Here is a 15,091-nt window from a genome sequence, read left to right as displayed (position 1 = left end):
ACTGAAAGGATGGTTGAAGTTTCCTTTCCAGCCATACTGTAATGAGCTGGTCAGGGAACATGTACCACTGCCCTCTGCTAGATATAATTAGCTCCGCTGTGTGTCACAGGCCCTAGACTGCTAACAGAGATTTTCCTTTAGAGTAGGAGCATATGAGTTCTATCATGTCTGTCAGTATGAATTTCCAAATGTCCATGGTGTGCAGCATACTGACAACCGTGTGATCATAGATGGCCATGAATTTATTGCAATACTTTTATCTCTCCTTGTAGCTGTTATCTTGTTGATTGAATATGTGGTGTCATAAAAGAGAGGTAGGTGCTAAACAAACATAGATTAAATGCTTAGACTAAGTAAACAGTGTAATAAATTTTCACCATTTACTTGTCAACCACACACAATGTATTTAATTAACCTTGCACATAACCACTAAGTGCAGATTAGATCATCACTTATCAGCATCAGTAGAAAAACTGCAAATTTCCTGAAAATGTCAGATTACTACTATGGATGTTTTTTTCAGAATGCAGGATGTTTTTTTTTAATTGTTTATATATTAAAATTAAGTGTCTTTACTCACAATAATCTAGAAGACCATGCATAATGTAACTTCATAGTATTTATGAACTACATTCTAAACTCTTCTGGGTAAAACCTCATGATATTTTTTGTTTTTGCTGGTTACACGTCATATAGTCCTGAACTTCTCTGTGTTTGTTTGCTTCTTCTTTTTTTGGTGAACAATATTTTCCTAATGCTGAGAAGGAAACAACTTTAATTTCAGCTTGGGAAAAATAAAAGGTAAGGTAAGCTTTTCTTACAATCAAAATCATTTCTATATTTCTTTAATCAGTGAATGTTGATTACCATTGCATGGGAGTGTGTGTGTGTGTGTGTGTAGCTGGAGCAGACAGAATTACATCTTTTTACAACGTTGAGTTTGAAAGTCCACATTGGTGCCAGTTTCTGAAGAAGCTCCATATTAAATGGGTCACAACACGCAGATGAACCTAAGGGCAGGGTTTGGATAATCAATATCTTTAAAATATTACCACAAGTCTAAGGTTGTTTTTTGTCGGGTAGAAGGGGGGAAGAGTGTGAATCCACCAAAGCATTGTTCTCTTCATCCGGAAGTTCAATTTCTGCCAAAGAAAATCTACTTTCATAGGGTATTAGAACCACACAAACAGTATCTCAGAAAAAAAGGCTCTTTTTAAAAAAATCCACTTTAAAATTTGCTTTTGTCTGAAACTCAAAATAAACCTTGTCCCTAAAATATAGTGACATATGCTTTTTTAAATATTCTGAATGACTAAAAATAAATGTAAACCCTCCCTTTCCCCCACAATTTTTTTAGTTCTTCTTTCTCAGAGGAAAAAATACATTCTGAGTTGCATCAGAATAATATTCCTAATAAATATGTTTAGAAATATAAAATCTCTTTTAAAATCTCTTCAAGAGACAATCCTAAAGTTCAGAATAATATTCCTAATAAATATGATTAGAAATATAAAATCTCTTTTAAAATCTCTTCAAGAGACAATCCTAAAGTTCCTAATAGGTTACTGGTTAGAAAACAAAATAGTTCTTGACTTCTAGATTTTAACTTTTATCTGTAATCAGCATGATAACCATGTTGTACATTTCCGCCCCTGTATTTCTGAAGAAATGTGAGGGACAAATCTTGAGAATACCTTTAGAACATCCAGAACTCCTACTGAGTCGAATTTTGCCCCTGAAGTTGACATTAATGGCAGAACTCCCATTGAGTTCAATGGGAGAAGGGCCATTTCCTTCAATGGAAATTACAGGTGTTTTTTCTGATATCAGGGACGAGTTCTTTGGTCTCTTTTTTGGCTACTTTGCATATGTAGTTTAGACCAGGGGTTCTCAACCTTTTTCTTTCTGAGCCCCCACCCCACCTCCGCAGCATGCTATAAAAACGCAATGCAAACTAAAGCTATCATGTTTTATACTATAATAGTAATACATGACACTAATAATCAGGATTAGATGCCAGTCCTGATTTTCATTGCTTTGCACCCTGAGTGGTAATTTACATCTGGGCAAAATAGGCTACATCATGAGCCCTCCTGAGCAGGGGTGGCAGGTTTATATAATTTTTGGTGGTGCGCAGAACTGGTCGAAGTCACACCCCCCACCCCACACACCTGCCTTGTAAGCCAATATATATATTTTAAAATAATGTAAAAATGGAGTGGAAACGGTAAGCGTTTAACAGTTTCCCTATATTGCACAATGTGGGGGTGTGGGGGTGGGAATGAGGGCTCTGGGGTGGGGCTGGTGATGAGGGGTTTGGGGTGTGGGAGGGATCTCAGGGCTAGGGCAGAGGGTTGGGGTGTGGGGGTGAGGGCTGCAGGGTGGGGCCAGGATGAGGGGTTCACGGTGCAGGAGGGGGCTCAGGGCTGGGGCAGAGGGCGGAGTGAGGGCTCTGGCTGGGAGTGTGGGTGCTAGGGTGGGGCAAGGCCAGAGATGAGGAGTTTGGGGTGCAAGAAGGTTGCCTTGGGACTAGGGCCAGAGAGGAGGATTCCCCTCTCCTCCATGGCAGCACACTCACCCCACACCACTGTCACTGCACGTGCTCCTAGGGCCCCTCTCAGGTCCAGCAGGCAGGGATGGGGGATGCTCCAGGGGAGGTGCACGGGGTGGCAGGCAGGGCTGGGGGAGAGACCTGGCCCCAAACATTGGTGGAGCCGGGCCCCTGGGCCCTGAATATTGCTGGAGCCCGGGCATCACGGGCCCATATAACTAGTCACCCCTACTCCTGAGGCTGCTTTGCAGTACTCCAGCCAAAAACCTACTTAACTTGCTACCTAGAGATTCTGTGGCATAGGGAAGTCCCTGAGCAATGCAGAGCCAAAGTTGCTGACTCCACATCACTCCCCCTATGAAATGAGCATTGGTAAAACCGGTACGGCCAGAGTATTAGAGTGCTGCTATGCTCCAGTGATCTTTGGTAGCCAGAGCTGTCCATTAGGGATCATTAGAGAGACCAGGTGGGTGAGATAATATCTCCTATTGGACCAACTTCTGTTGCTGAAAGAGACAAGCTTTTGAGCTTATACAGAGCTCTGCTTATACTGCAAACAACCTTAGGGGTCCTAGCAATTTAGAACATCCCAAGGCTGCTGTAAATTGCTCCTCAGAACCAGAGCAGTACCCAGCAGCCTGACGGTCAGGGGATCTTGCCTAGTGATCTTGTCTATCATTACAGAGCCATTAAAGTAGATGAACACTGATGCTGATCCCAGGAATTGAGCCATATTAGACTTTCAGGCTTACGAGAATGACACTAGGGATACCAAGTCCCATTGTGGGGTTGACAGAGAAGACATTTCAAAAGGACTGTCTATCCTGAGGGTAACATCTCTATCAAAAAGTGGGGGATTATTGGACTAATGTTTCCCCTGAGACTGTTAACAGGGTTGAGAAACCCCTTCAACCAGAGAATTCCCCCAAACCAGCTATAGGGTTGTGGTTCCCCCATATATAACTAAATGCTAATAGAGGTGTGTCCGGGAGGGGAGGGAGAGGAGTTTAATTTAAAAATAAGCAGCCTAGCCTAGACCCATCTGTTCCTCCTGTTTTCCAGTATGCTTGTGCATGGGATTATTCCAGCCCCAAGGATGGGTGTAGTAACTACCAAGAGCTGTGCAACCTCAGTAGTGAGATTGGACTTGAGAAAGGGATTTAATGGGGCTGCAGGGGGTTCAGTTAGACGTGCTCGTCTCCTTCTAAGCAGCTCAAGAACTCCCTCAAGTTTTTCTTTTGGGCCAGTCAGTCCAATCCAGGCACAGTACATGTGTTCTCTCGGGGCTTGTCTGCCCCAAAAGGTTGCGTATAATTTCTTCTGGATAAACCTTTAATGGAACACCATAAAATTGATAGCTACTCTGAAGGCCCTGATTACTGATAGATATTCATCCTTCCCTGCTAGTACTAATGTTGAGCTTATGGCTGTCATTTTATCCAGAATAAAATACCCCTAGCTATAGAGTTGTAGATTTGTACTGGGGAAAAAGATGGGCAGGAATTATATTCCACTCTGCTTTGAGCAAACCATCATGTGTTCTGTACAGATGTTTCCTGTTGAAATTTCAGCTACATTATATTTGGAAGAAGCTTGGGGCTGGTTTCGTAAGTTAGAATGTAAGAAACGTTGTGGGAATGCTTTCACTGTTAGTTACACCTATTTGTATTAAAGAGTAAAATAATTGCTACTTAGCTTGGACCAGCTTTTGCCTTTAATATATGGAGTTTTTTTAAATTGGCAAAAGAACTAAAAAAAAAAGAAACCAAAATCTGCCATCTCAAAAGCTTAATTGAAGTCCCCTGGGTTGGTCATAACTCACTTTAGTGTCAGTCAGCAATTTCATATGAAAGATGTGATATTTGTAAAGTGAAGTTTAAGCTATGGCCTCAAGAATAAATATAGCTTTCAAGATCTATATGAATTTTAATTAACCACACTATTTCCTGTTTCAGCACTTCTGAAGACCAACAACATCTGCAGACTGCTGCAGTAGGATGAGACAAAATCATATGCTGATTCACCCTATCTTCCATTCTGAGACATTACCCTCACCCTCCACTCTTTTGCAGTATTTCAAAGTGCTCTTTTCTCTGTCTGCCTGTTTTAATTTGGCTGGCCACTGATTTGGGTATTCTCTCCTTGATCCGTAAGTCATAGAGTTGAATGTTCTGTGGAGGTTACTGATGCACACAGAGATTTCACTTCCCATCATGTTCAGCTTCTGCATTTTGTGTGTGTTTTCTCATTATTGTTGTGCAAAATGAAGACTTTTGTTTTATGCCAGGTTTGGTGCTTGTACAGTCTCAGGCAATGGAACTGACAAAGTGACATAGTACTGTAGTGAGAATTGAAAAATTACAGATTAAATTCACTACTTGGGTTATGCCAGAGGGCAGCAGAAAATTTTCCTGGAGCCAGGGGTTCAGTGGAAGAAGCCATCTTCAACTCCTGCTTTGCTGGGGTCCTGGAGTTGGCTGATGAAGCTCACAAAGTGTTAGGGCTCACTGAGGAGGCCACTAGGCCATGACTCTCCATCTCCCAAGCAATCTCTTCCCCCAGTGGCTCCATAGGAGGTCCAGACAGAGTTTAAAGCTGCCTTATCCAGAGAAATGCATCAGATGAGGGTGGTGGTGAAACTGCTGTTCCCCTTGCTCCAGCTGTCCCAACAGGTATAGGTTGGTTTGTATTACATCCTTCTGCACCCATTGAGAGATATCTAGATGCGCACAATATAAATATTGTAATGGTAACAAAGAATAAAAATCTATTTAAGTAGGCAATGAAGCACCTTAAAGATTCCCAAAACAAGCAGCTGAGAATTCCCCACTGTGTACTGCAGGTTGGAGGAGGTAGAGACAGGGTACACTTCATTAGGATGATCCTTAGCTAGCATAACAGCTTGTAAGTCCCCCAGGGAGCTAATATAACTTAGAGCAGCCTTAGTATTCAATTGGTCCCCAGCTGCCCCAGGGTTCAGCGAAGCAGGAAAGTGGCTTAAAGCTCTGGCATAACTGACCATCAGGGCCTTGGTGTTTGTTGGAAATTTACTTTGAGTAGAGTTTTTACATCTTCACTATTCTGGCAATCCTGTTTGCTTCAGTCACACACATATCCCACTGGGCCAGATTTTGGTTTCTCTTACCCTGATATGAATGAGGAATAATTTCCTTGAAGTTAATGGAGTTACACTGATGTAAAACCAGTGTACTCAAAGTGACAAGAGAGTCAGGGCCAATGGGACAACTTGCATGAGTAAGGCAAGCAAGATTTGGCCCCATATTTGTGATTCAGTTTTTAACTTTTAATACAAATTCTGCTGAAACTGAAACACTGGATTAAGAAGGCTATGAAACCCTGTCTCTTTTATTTATACTACAAAGAGTTTTCAGTTTTACCAAGAGTGAATTATACATGGCAGATGAAAATAGCAGCCTAAGAATTTCCTACAGAGTACACACAGTGCCTAGACTTTGTATACACTAGAATTGAATCAGTGCTGTAGTTGTTGAAAGGGACTTTGTGAAAAGTTCTTTACAGGCTTCTGTGGCTCTGTTCCAGAGCCTCTGTTAAATTCATAGATTAAAATTCTGCAATTTGTCAATATACTTCAAATCTAAACTCCTGACATGGCCCTTAAGCTACTACTTCCTTTATGCCCATATATGGAAAAGGACTCATTCTGCCTCACTAATGCCTGAACAGAGCAAACACTTAATCTGTGCACATATAAGGGGTGATTACCAGGCCTGACACAACCACAGGAGACAGTGTGTCTTTCATCAGGGGTAGTCTGTATGTTCTAACAGGGACAATAGTTCTTGTTTGTTTACGTATTGAGAACTGAATATGCTTGTCCCTCTACATAATGTAGAAGAAGACATGCTTCCTTATTTTACGGTCAAACAAGATAAATGTTTTAGTTGGGACATAAATTGCTCTCAGAGCTTAGAGAAGGCTGCTGTTTCACAAAGGCATGCATTTTTAAAATAGATACAGGCCCCAGGCATGCAATCCCCAGTCCACAGGGCTGGAGCCCTATACCTGCATGGAGCCTTATTGGAGGCAGAGGTCTGCCTATGTGAAGTAACTTGGAAGATCAGGTCCATAATATCACTTCTGTGGTGATAGATTACCGTTGGTAGGCTGTGAGGAAAAAGTGGCTCTGCCTCATGCAAAGGATGCATTGTGTTGCACAGCTACTGCTTTCCACCTGCCTTAAAAAGAAAGTATTTTCTGTGTTTCTATTTCTGTGAAAAGGAAAAACACATAGAGTGACCAGACATCCCAATATTCAGGGCTTTGTCTTATATAGGCACCTATTACCCCCACTCCCTGTCATGATTTTTCCCTTACGCTATCTGGTCTCCCTAAACACACAGCATCTGCAAGTGTGATTTATTCATCAAAATATACTTCACATACTCAGTGTTTGACCACATCCTTTCAGATACGTGTAGGCACATTTTTAGCTCTAATATAGTCCCATATTCCTACTGCCTGCTAAGATACTGCAATGGCGGTGTCTCAGGTGACCAGTGGTATTTTTTGCAGTACTCAGGTGCTGTGAGGATATGTTGCCCATGCTCCACACATAACCTGTCTGTGTCTGGAAGGATTCTTGAAGAAGATGACTATAAATTGATATGAAAACTATGTTTGGCAAATAAAAATGACAGCAGATAACATATCCTTATGGCTATGCCTCACTACTGCTGAGGAGCAGCCCCAGGTTTGCGCCTGGCACAATGAAAATTTGCCTCGATGTTGTCCCACTGTATGCTCATAGCAGATTTTGGAATGTAGAAACTTTATATCCTGTGGCTGACAGCTCAGCAGCAGTGAGCTATAAGCAGAGTAAAAGCCTGCATAGATGCTTTTCTAATAAATGTGGTTTACTGGCGGGCAGTCATGAGAGAAGGAACTTGAAGGCCATTCTGTCTGCTACTTAGAACACTGTGTTGATTCTGTTAAATAGCTAGTACCACTCTTAGTATGTAACAGGGCACCAACTGCTAATAAGTATTCATAATGGAAAGTCCCTCAGTTATTGAAGAATTGCTTTAAAAAACCTTTGAGTAGGAAAGCATTCTCTATGGAAAAATATTTTTAAAAATCCCATGTTGCTGGGATTTAAAAAGCAAACATAAATGAGGATGATCATCATTCCTGAGTTCAGATATATCAATTAGGGCTAGTGGTGGTAATAATATAGTGTCAGCTTTCAATCTTAATTGTTAGCTTGTTACAATCACCTTTCAGCATGTAATATAGATCCAGTGCCTAGAGTGTATCAATGCAAATGTCTCCAACTAATTTCTGGTCAGCACACACAATTTACATCTACCTTACAGCACCATGCACCTCTGTTTTATATCACTAGTATTCCATTGTACATTTTTATTTAGCTACTGCAAATCAAGCCGTCCTCTTAACAACCATAATCTAAACAACAAATCTGTTTCTTGTTTCTCTGTGTTGGAAAGTATTCTCTGTACTATGAGTGATGTAGAAAACCTTTGTCTACCCTTGAAAGCATGTGAATGTGCTGCAGGGGGCACTGAAAAGTGAATTTCCCCACAGTGAGGGATTTGTGAGACTGTGTATGGATCAAAGAAATCTCTATTTTAGCGCACTATTTCCTGCAGAAAAGGTTCCAGTAAAATATTGGCCTTTAGAATGGTTGCTACCATATCTAGATCACCGGCCACTAAACATAGTAGGTAAAATTTGATTGAGGATCCTAGGTCCCATTGATTTTCAGTGAGACTTGGGCAACTAGAAACCTAAGTCATTTTTGAAAATGGGACTTAGACTCTGAAGATACTTCGGTGCTTTTGAAACTTTTATCCACTATGTATTGTGTCCCTATAATGTTTTCTTTCATGTGCCAATCACAAGGAAAAAGCAGTTTATTTTTAAACCTTTTGTAGTGTCCTGTCCTTCTGCTGCATCTTCTTTTTGTCTCTTATTCTCATGTGTTAATCTCATCTTCATCAACGTTTCATCCTTATCGTCTCAACAAGACACAGACAGGAATATCTAATTTATGGCCTCTGAAAAGTAAGCACAAAGATAGACAGCAACAGGACTTGGTAAGGAAAAGTCTTGCTTCCCTGAGAAGACCAAGATTCTGTAGTCACATAAAGATCAGGAAAACATTAATTTTAGTGTCCTTTCACACTGTGTCAGAAATGCAAACCTCTACACAGAAATAGAGAAATAAGAACAGGAGTACTTGTGGCACCTTAGAGACTAACAAATTTATTTGAGCATAAGCTTTCATGGGCTACAGCCCACTTCATTGGATGCATAGAATGGAACATATAGTAAGAAGATATACATATACACACATACAGAGAACATGAAAAGGTGGAGTAAGAGGCTAATTAATTAATGAGCTATTATCAGGAGGAGAAAAAAAAACTTTTTTGTAGTGATAATCAAGATGGCCCATTTAGACAGTTGACAAGAAGGTGTGAGGATACTTAACATGCAGAAATGTGTATAATAGCCAAATTCGAAAGATTTTTGCTCACAGGTAACATTTTTGATTTTTCCTGTTTAGGGGTTTTTTAGTCAATAAGTGAATATTTTAATGTTTCTGTCAGTGACAACTGGCAAAATTAAACTGACTTGGACAAATGAAAAATCAATTTTTTTCTGGCGAAAAGTATTTTGTATGCTTTTCAGAATGGTGACAGCTCCTATTACCAAGTTCATACCGGTTAACATATTTTAAAATAAACTTTCAGAGGGGTTTATGCCCCTTAGGTGCCCCTTCACTGACTTCCCCATATCGTTTACAAACTGTCCTGCCAATTCCTGAATCCATTGTTAGGTCTCAAAAATCTCCATGTTCTAAGCTATAAGTAAAACCACTCAGGCTTATTGATTATTATTATTCTGCTCTTTATCACTTTATATAATTGCTGTTTATAACAAGCCCCTTATGCAATGAATACTGATAAAGGAACAAATATACTAACCCCTCTGAGATTGCTAGTAAGGAGGACATCGAGGGCTGCCCTATGCGTTTGTGGGGAAATCCTAATACTGAAGGGTCTGGCTAGGGGAGTAAGTTACTGGATCTATGATCTACATCTGTTTTCTTAGAGAATTTAGTGCTTGTGAAAGGTCTGAGATTCAGTTTTGGAGACTGAATTTTTGTATTTATCCACAGAATATGAGCAGTGGTAATACAACCTTTCCCATGCTGCATCATCCGCATGCCCCCACTCTAATGTGGAGGGATGATCAGGAAGGGTGGGGGAGGGTAGTTCAGCCTCCTTGCCCATTTAGTCTTTGATGTCTCTTCTAAACTGCAAAGGGCCATCTAGACCAGCTGTGGTGTGGTGGTGTTTGTTGTTATGTGGACACTTGTCAAGGGCAAACTCTTTTTAAGTAGGCCACTAAAAAAAATTTGATATTTAAGTAGGCCACTAAAAAAACAGCATATACTTTAAAGGTTCCAGTATGCATTTTTTCTCGTAATTAAAACTAAGACATCTAATGTAAAGGTCTGTGTCTAAACAGATGATAAATGTATACAATCAAATACTAACCCTGATACTGATTGATAACTGCACTCATGGTAGAAAAAAATAATATGGAAAACATTGTGATAAACTTCATCTTGTTTTGTTTTTTCCTCACCAGGACCAAAGTGCTAGATTTGAAGATGATGCGTTCATCCAATAAGTCACTGAATGATACAACAAAAACAAAAGAACTAGAGATAATAAAGGCATCCCTTTACTTGTTTGATTTCATCTTCATTACTGCAATTGGTTTGTTAATATTTAAGACAGTGAAGCAGAACTCTGAAATGAAGAAAAAAGTTCAATACTTTCTCCTGTGCCATCATCTTCTATGTTGTTCTTTATTCTCCTGTTTTGGTGTTGCATACAATATAATACGAGCACTTGCCGTGAAAAGTCCCAAAATTGTATTCTGGATAATCTTTGGAGTTCAAGTAGCAATTGGAGAAGGAGTACTAATAACTTTGACTTTGATGGCACTTAACAGATGCTTTGCTGTTTGCTGGCCGTTTAGATACATATCCTTGGTGCATGCAGTGAAACACAAAGTCATGATTTGTGTTTGGATAATAACAATGTTCAAATCTATGTGCTTATTATTGATAGAAGGCATAGACAAGTCTCCAGAAGACATGTTTGAAGTGGTACCTTCTTGCTCAACCATCTTGGGTGGTCTTTTTGCCAGAACAACTGGAATTATTTTAATTTTATTTCTTGGGGCCATCATCATAGTTAGCTACTGCCTCCTATGTAAAGAAGGAAAACATGCTGGTCATTTCAATAGCTCAAATAACAAGGCCAGAAAAACTATAATTATTCATGGATTGCATTTGAGTTTGCTTCTATTTCCACCTTTGATAATAATAGCTGTTAAAAGACTCTCTGACTATTTTATTTTAAATTTAACAGCTTTTGTTGTTTTCTCACTTGCCCAGTGCTTTAGCCCTGTGGTTTATGGTCTGCGAAACAAAGAGATGCAAACCAAGCTATTCAGTAGGCAAAGAACTAGTTTATGTACTGGCCACATGATAAATGGTAGTGACATACAGCAGCCTCGGACACCAGAACAGTTGAATGACTCTGAGATAATTGATACTAGATGTAGCACTCCTGATCCTTAGTTTTCTAAGAGAACATTTGATCCAGCCGTATAAAATAAGGCCTTGCATACTCCTAACACGAACTTATTCCATTATGAATGAGGAGTACTTGTGGCACCTTAGAGACTAACAAATTTATTTGGGCATAAGCTTTCGTGGGCTAAAACCCACGTCATCAGACGCATGCAGTGGAAAATACAGTAGGAAGATAGATAGATAGATAGATCACACACACACAGAGAACATGGAAAAAATGGGTGTTGCCATGCCAATTCTAACAAGACTAATCAATTAAGGTGGGCTATTATCAGCAGGAGAAAAAAAACTTTTGTAGTGATAATCAGGATGGCCCATTTCAAACAGTTGACAAGAAGGTGTAAGTAACAGTAGGGGAAAAATTAGCATGGGGAAATAGTTTTTACTTTGTGTAATGACCCATCCACTCCCAGTCCTTATTCAAGCCTAATTTAATGGTGTCCAGTTTGCAAATTAATTCTAGTTCTGCAGTTTCTCATTGGAATCTGTTTTTGAAGTTTTTTTGTTGAAGAATTGCGACTTTTCGGTCTGTAATCAAGTGACCGGGGAGGTTGAAGTGTTCTCCGACTGGTTTTTGAATGTTATAATTCTTGATGTCTGATTTGTGTCCATTTATTCTTTTGCATAGAGACTGTCCAGTTTGGCCAACGTACATGGCAGAGGGGCATTGCTGGCACATAATGGCATATATCACATTGGTAGATGTGCACGTGAACGAGCCTCTGATTGCGTGGCTGATGTGATTAGGTCCTATGCTGGTGTCCCTTGAATAGATATGTGGACAGAGTTGGCAACGGGCTTTGTTGCAAGGATAGGTTCCTGGGTTAGTGTTTTTGTTGTGTGGTGTGTGGTTGCTGGTGAGTATTTGCTTCAGGTTGGGGGGCTGTCTGTAAGCGAGGACTGGCTTGTCTCCCAAGATCTGTGAGAGTGAGGGATCATCCTTCAGGATAGGTTGTAGATCCTTGAAGATGCGCTGGAGAGGTTTTCGTTTGGGGCCCCAACTAGTTCAGCCTAGTTCAACTAAAACCAGAACTGGAATTAATTTGCGAACTGGACACCATCTATCTATCTTCCTACTGTATTTTCCGCTGCATGCATCTGATGAAGTAGGTTTTAGCCCACAAAAGCTTATGCCCAAATAAATTTGTTAGTCTCTAAGGTGCCACAAGTACTCCTCGTTCTTTTTGCTGATACAGACTAACACGGCTACCACTCTGAAACCTTATTCTATTATGACAATGATTAAATGTAATTGAACTGTGTAACTTAAACCATTTTCTAACCTTATTAGAGTGGCCTCTAAGATGTGGTTTGCAATACATGGAAAAAGTACAGTAGAAAATTGTGTATGAGAGGATGTATAGATCCTGTCTAGTGTTTGGCAAAGAGAGGGCTAGAAAACCCTCTTAGTGAGTAGGAGAGGAACCAGAATCTGCTTTCACTGGACTACAGTAAGACAAGGAACTGTGGGGAATGGGGCGGGATCCACTGGAGATAATTGCTCATTAGAAGGGAAAATATAAGGAGTGAATGGGTTAGAAGTCACTGTCTTTCCAAATAAGAAATCAACTTCTGCAGGAAACTTACTTCTTAAAACCTGGAGAGAAGGAAAGACTCTGGACCAGATCTCAGCTGATGTAAATCTCTATAGTCTCATTGGCTTTAGAGGAGATATGCCAATTTACACCAGCTGTGATTCTGGCCCTCTGACTGTAGAAGCCTTAAACCTTAAGTGGTTGTGGCAATAAGAAGCCTGATTTTTTTTTCCTCTTAAGTCTTTGGTTGTAGAAAACCTCACTTCTACTTGTTATTGGTTTCTGAGACATTTTCTTTGTTCGACTTTGTCGAGAGAAGGCCTCATTTTAGTTTGTGCGACAGCTGCTCGGGGCATCGAGGCCATTCACTGTCTGTTGTGGGCTGGCAGTGCCCCTACACCATAATTCCTGACATTGCTTTTATTCATTTACCTTATGCTATGGCAAAGACCCTTGAAAACTTTGTGAAAACAAAAAGTGTGCAAATGATTGCACTTGTGCAGTGATGTGCATGTAGGACATTCCAATATGTTCCACTGTGGTTATGGAAATGGAATTCTTGAAAGGGCCTTAACACAGATACAAAATATTGAAATATGTATTCGTTCCAAACCTGTTTACTTCCTAGTCTGGAAGTAGCCACTTTGCAAACACCAATCGCTCTCTGTACAGTGGTAATTTGCTGGGATGACTAGTTGCTGTTATTATCATTTATATTACCATAGCGCTTAGGGGCCCTTGTCATAGATCAGGACCCCATTGGGCTAAGCGCTGTACAAACACAGAAGAAAAAGATCTTCCCTGCCGCAAGGCACTAAACGGGTACCTTTCTTCACTACTGCAGATGGTTCATCTGTGCTGTTTTTGAGTTAAGCAGAGTTTGAACATGGTTCTTATAACTGTTTTTAAAATATAGTGTACATTTGAAAAAAATTAAAACGTGTAAGGCACTTCTGCACTGCTTCTTTCCATAATATGGTTTTCAATATACAAGGATTATTGTTGAGGTTTTTTAAAAAAAGATATTCACTTTAATAAAAAATGGAACTGGCTTTGGCTGCGTTTGCTCTCTGCAAATCTTCTATGGACAGGAATACTCTCAACTCCAAATCTGAAGTGGACAATGGAGAATAATGCACAGAAAGCAAACTTAGATCCCGTAAACATTTTTGAACCAGAAGACTTAAGCCAAACAGACATACAGGTACAAAGCAGATCTGTGCAAGGAAGCTTGCACATGCATTTCTGTTTTAACATACAATACCCATATTATTCTTATTCTGGGATCTCTTTAAGTTGTAGTGTTAAATTGTATGGCGGTTTTGAGATGTGAATAACCAGAGACTGAGGCCTTGTCTACCATGAGAAAAAGACTCCTTGTTGACTCATTAATTGCACTCACAATCATCCCTCAAGTAGTGTTGGAAATGATTCAACAAGCAGCAAAAAGGGGTCTCAGTACACCTGCGAAGTGTCCCATCAGTTCTCTAGCCCATTTTCTGCAATAGGTGTTCCACTATTGGTCAAACAGTTGGGTTTGAGTCCGAGGTGTTATTAAATGTAACAACCTTTGCACAAATGGACTCAAAGTTTAGGCTATCAGGCTAATTTCTGACACATCCTATGTATATATGGTAAATATAACATGACTTGTCTGAATATCAGCAGTGCCATTGTTTTGTGGTTCTGAAAAAACAGAACTAGTGCTTGAGAACGGTATCTGGCAGCCCAGGAAATTGAAAACTTCTGTGTAGCCATAGACAAGGTACAGGACTGCCTTGCTAACATGCCTCTGCTCTGACCTGGAGGTGCCACTTTTAGGACTCAGAGGGGTAGTTATATACTTTGTGCCCATTCAACTTTTGGCTTCTTTGCTATTGCCAGTTGTGCCAGTCATTATTGTGGTTTTGGTGATCTGAATGTGCCCAGTAGAAACCATCCTTGTATCATTTACTCACTTCTTCTTAGAATGTTTTTACTTGTTTTAACAGGAACAGAAATGTTAGACCACATCAGGATTAAAAGGATTCATTCGAGAGCAAAATATGAATGAATCATGAACAAAACTATGTGAGTTGACTTAATACACATACATTCCAAAACTAAGACAGAAATAATAGTCTTTAAAATTAACCTCTAAACTCAGCCGTAACTGGACTTCTGTTTTTTCTTACAAAAGCATTCTTTCCTTTACTTTTCTGTTTTTTCCCCCATTACCTTTACTCCTCTCTCCCCCCACGTCCCGCAGCATGAATTCCTCCCTTTCCCACTCCACCACAGGGGTCTTTCTCCCTTCAAATTTCCCTTCCCTAACTTAGGGTCTCTACC

The 15,091-nt window shown here is 40.1% G+C and overlaps 2 long non-coding RNA genes across 2 annotated transcripts in view; one reads left to right on the top strand and one right to left on the bottom strand.

Annotated features, from left to right (window-relative positions):
- The first annotated feature begins 769 nt into the window (after positions 1-769).
- Positions 770-10,285, top strand: LOC141993973 (uncharacterized). Its single transcript, XR_012640983.1, has 3 exons — positions 770-801; positions 4,507-4,700; positions 10,211-10,285. It is a non-coding gene; the product is annotated as an uncharacterized LOC141993973 (long non-coding RNA).
- The window catches only part of LOC141993972 (uncharacterized), a 25,588-nt gene continuing 19,407 nt past the window's right edge, over positions 8,911-15,091 (bottom strand). Inside the window, exon 3 of the long non-coding RNA XR_012640982.1 lies at positions 8,911-10,838. This is a non-coding gene — a long non-coding RNA (uncharacterized LOC141993972). The remainder of the gene's footprint in view (positions 10,839-15,091) is intronic.

This window comes from Natator depressus, chromosome 9 (assembly GCF_965152275.1).
Source record: "Natator depressus isolate rNatDep1 chromosome 9, rNatDep2.hap1, whole genome shotgun sequence".
NCBI lineage: Eukaryota > Metazoa > Chordata > Testudines > Cheloniidae > Natator > Natator depressus.
Note: the sequence above shows the minus strand (reverse complement) of the source record. Positions and strands in the feature narration are given on the sequence as shown.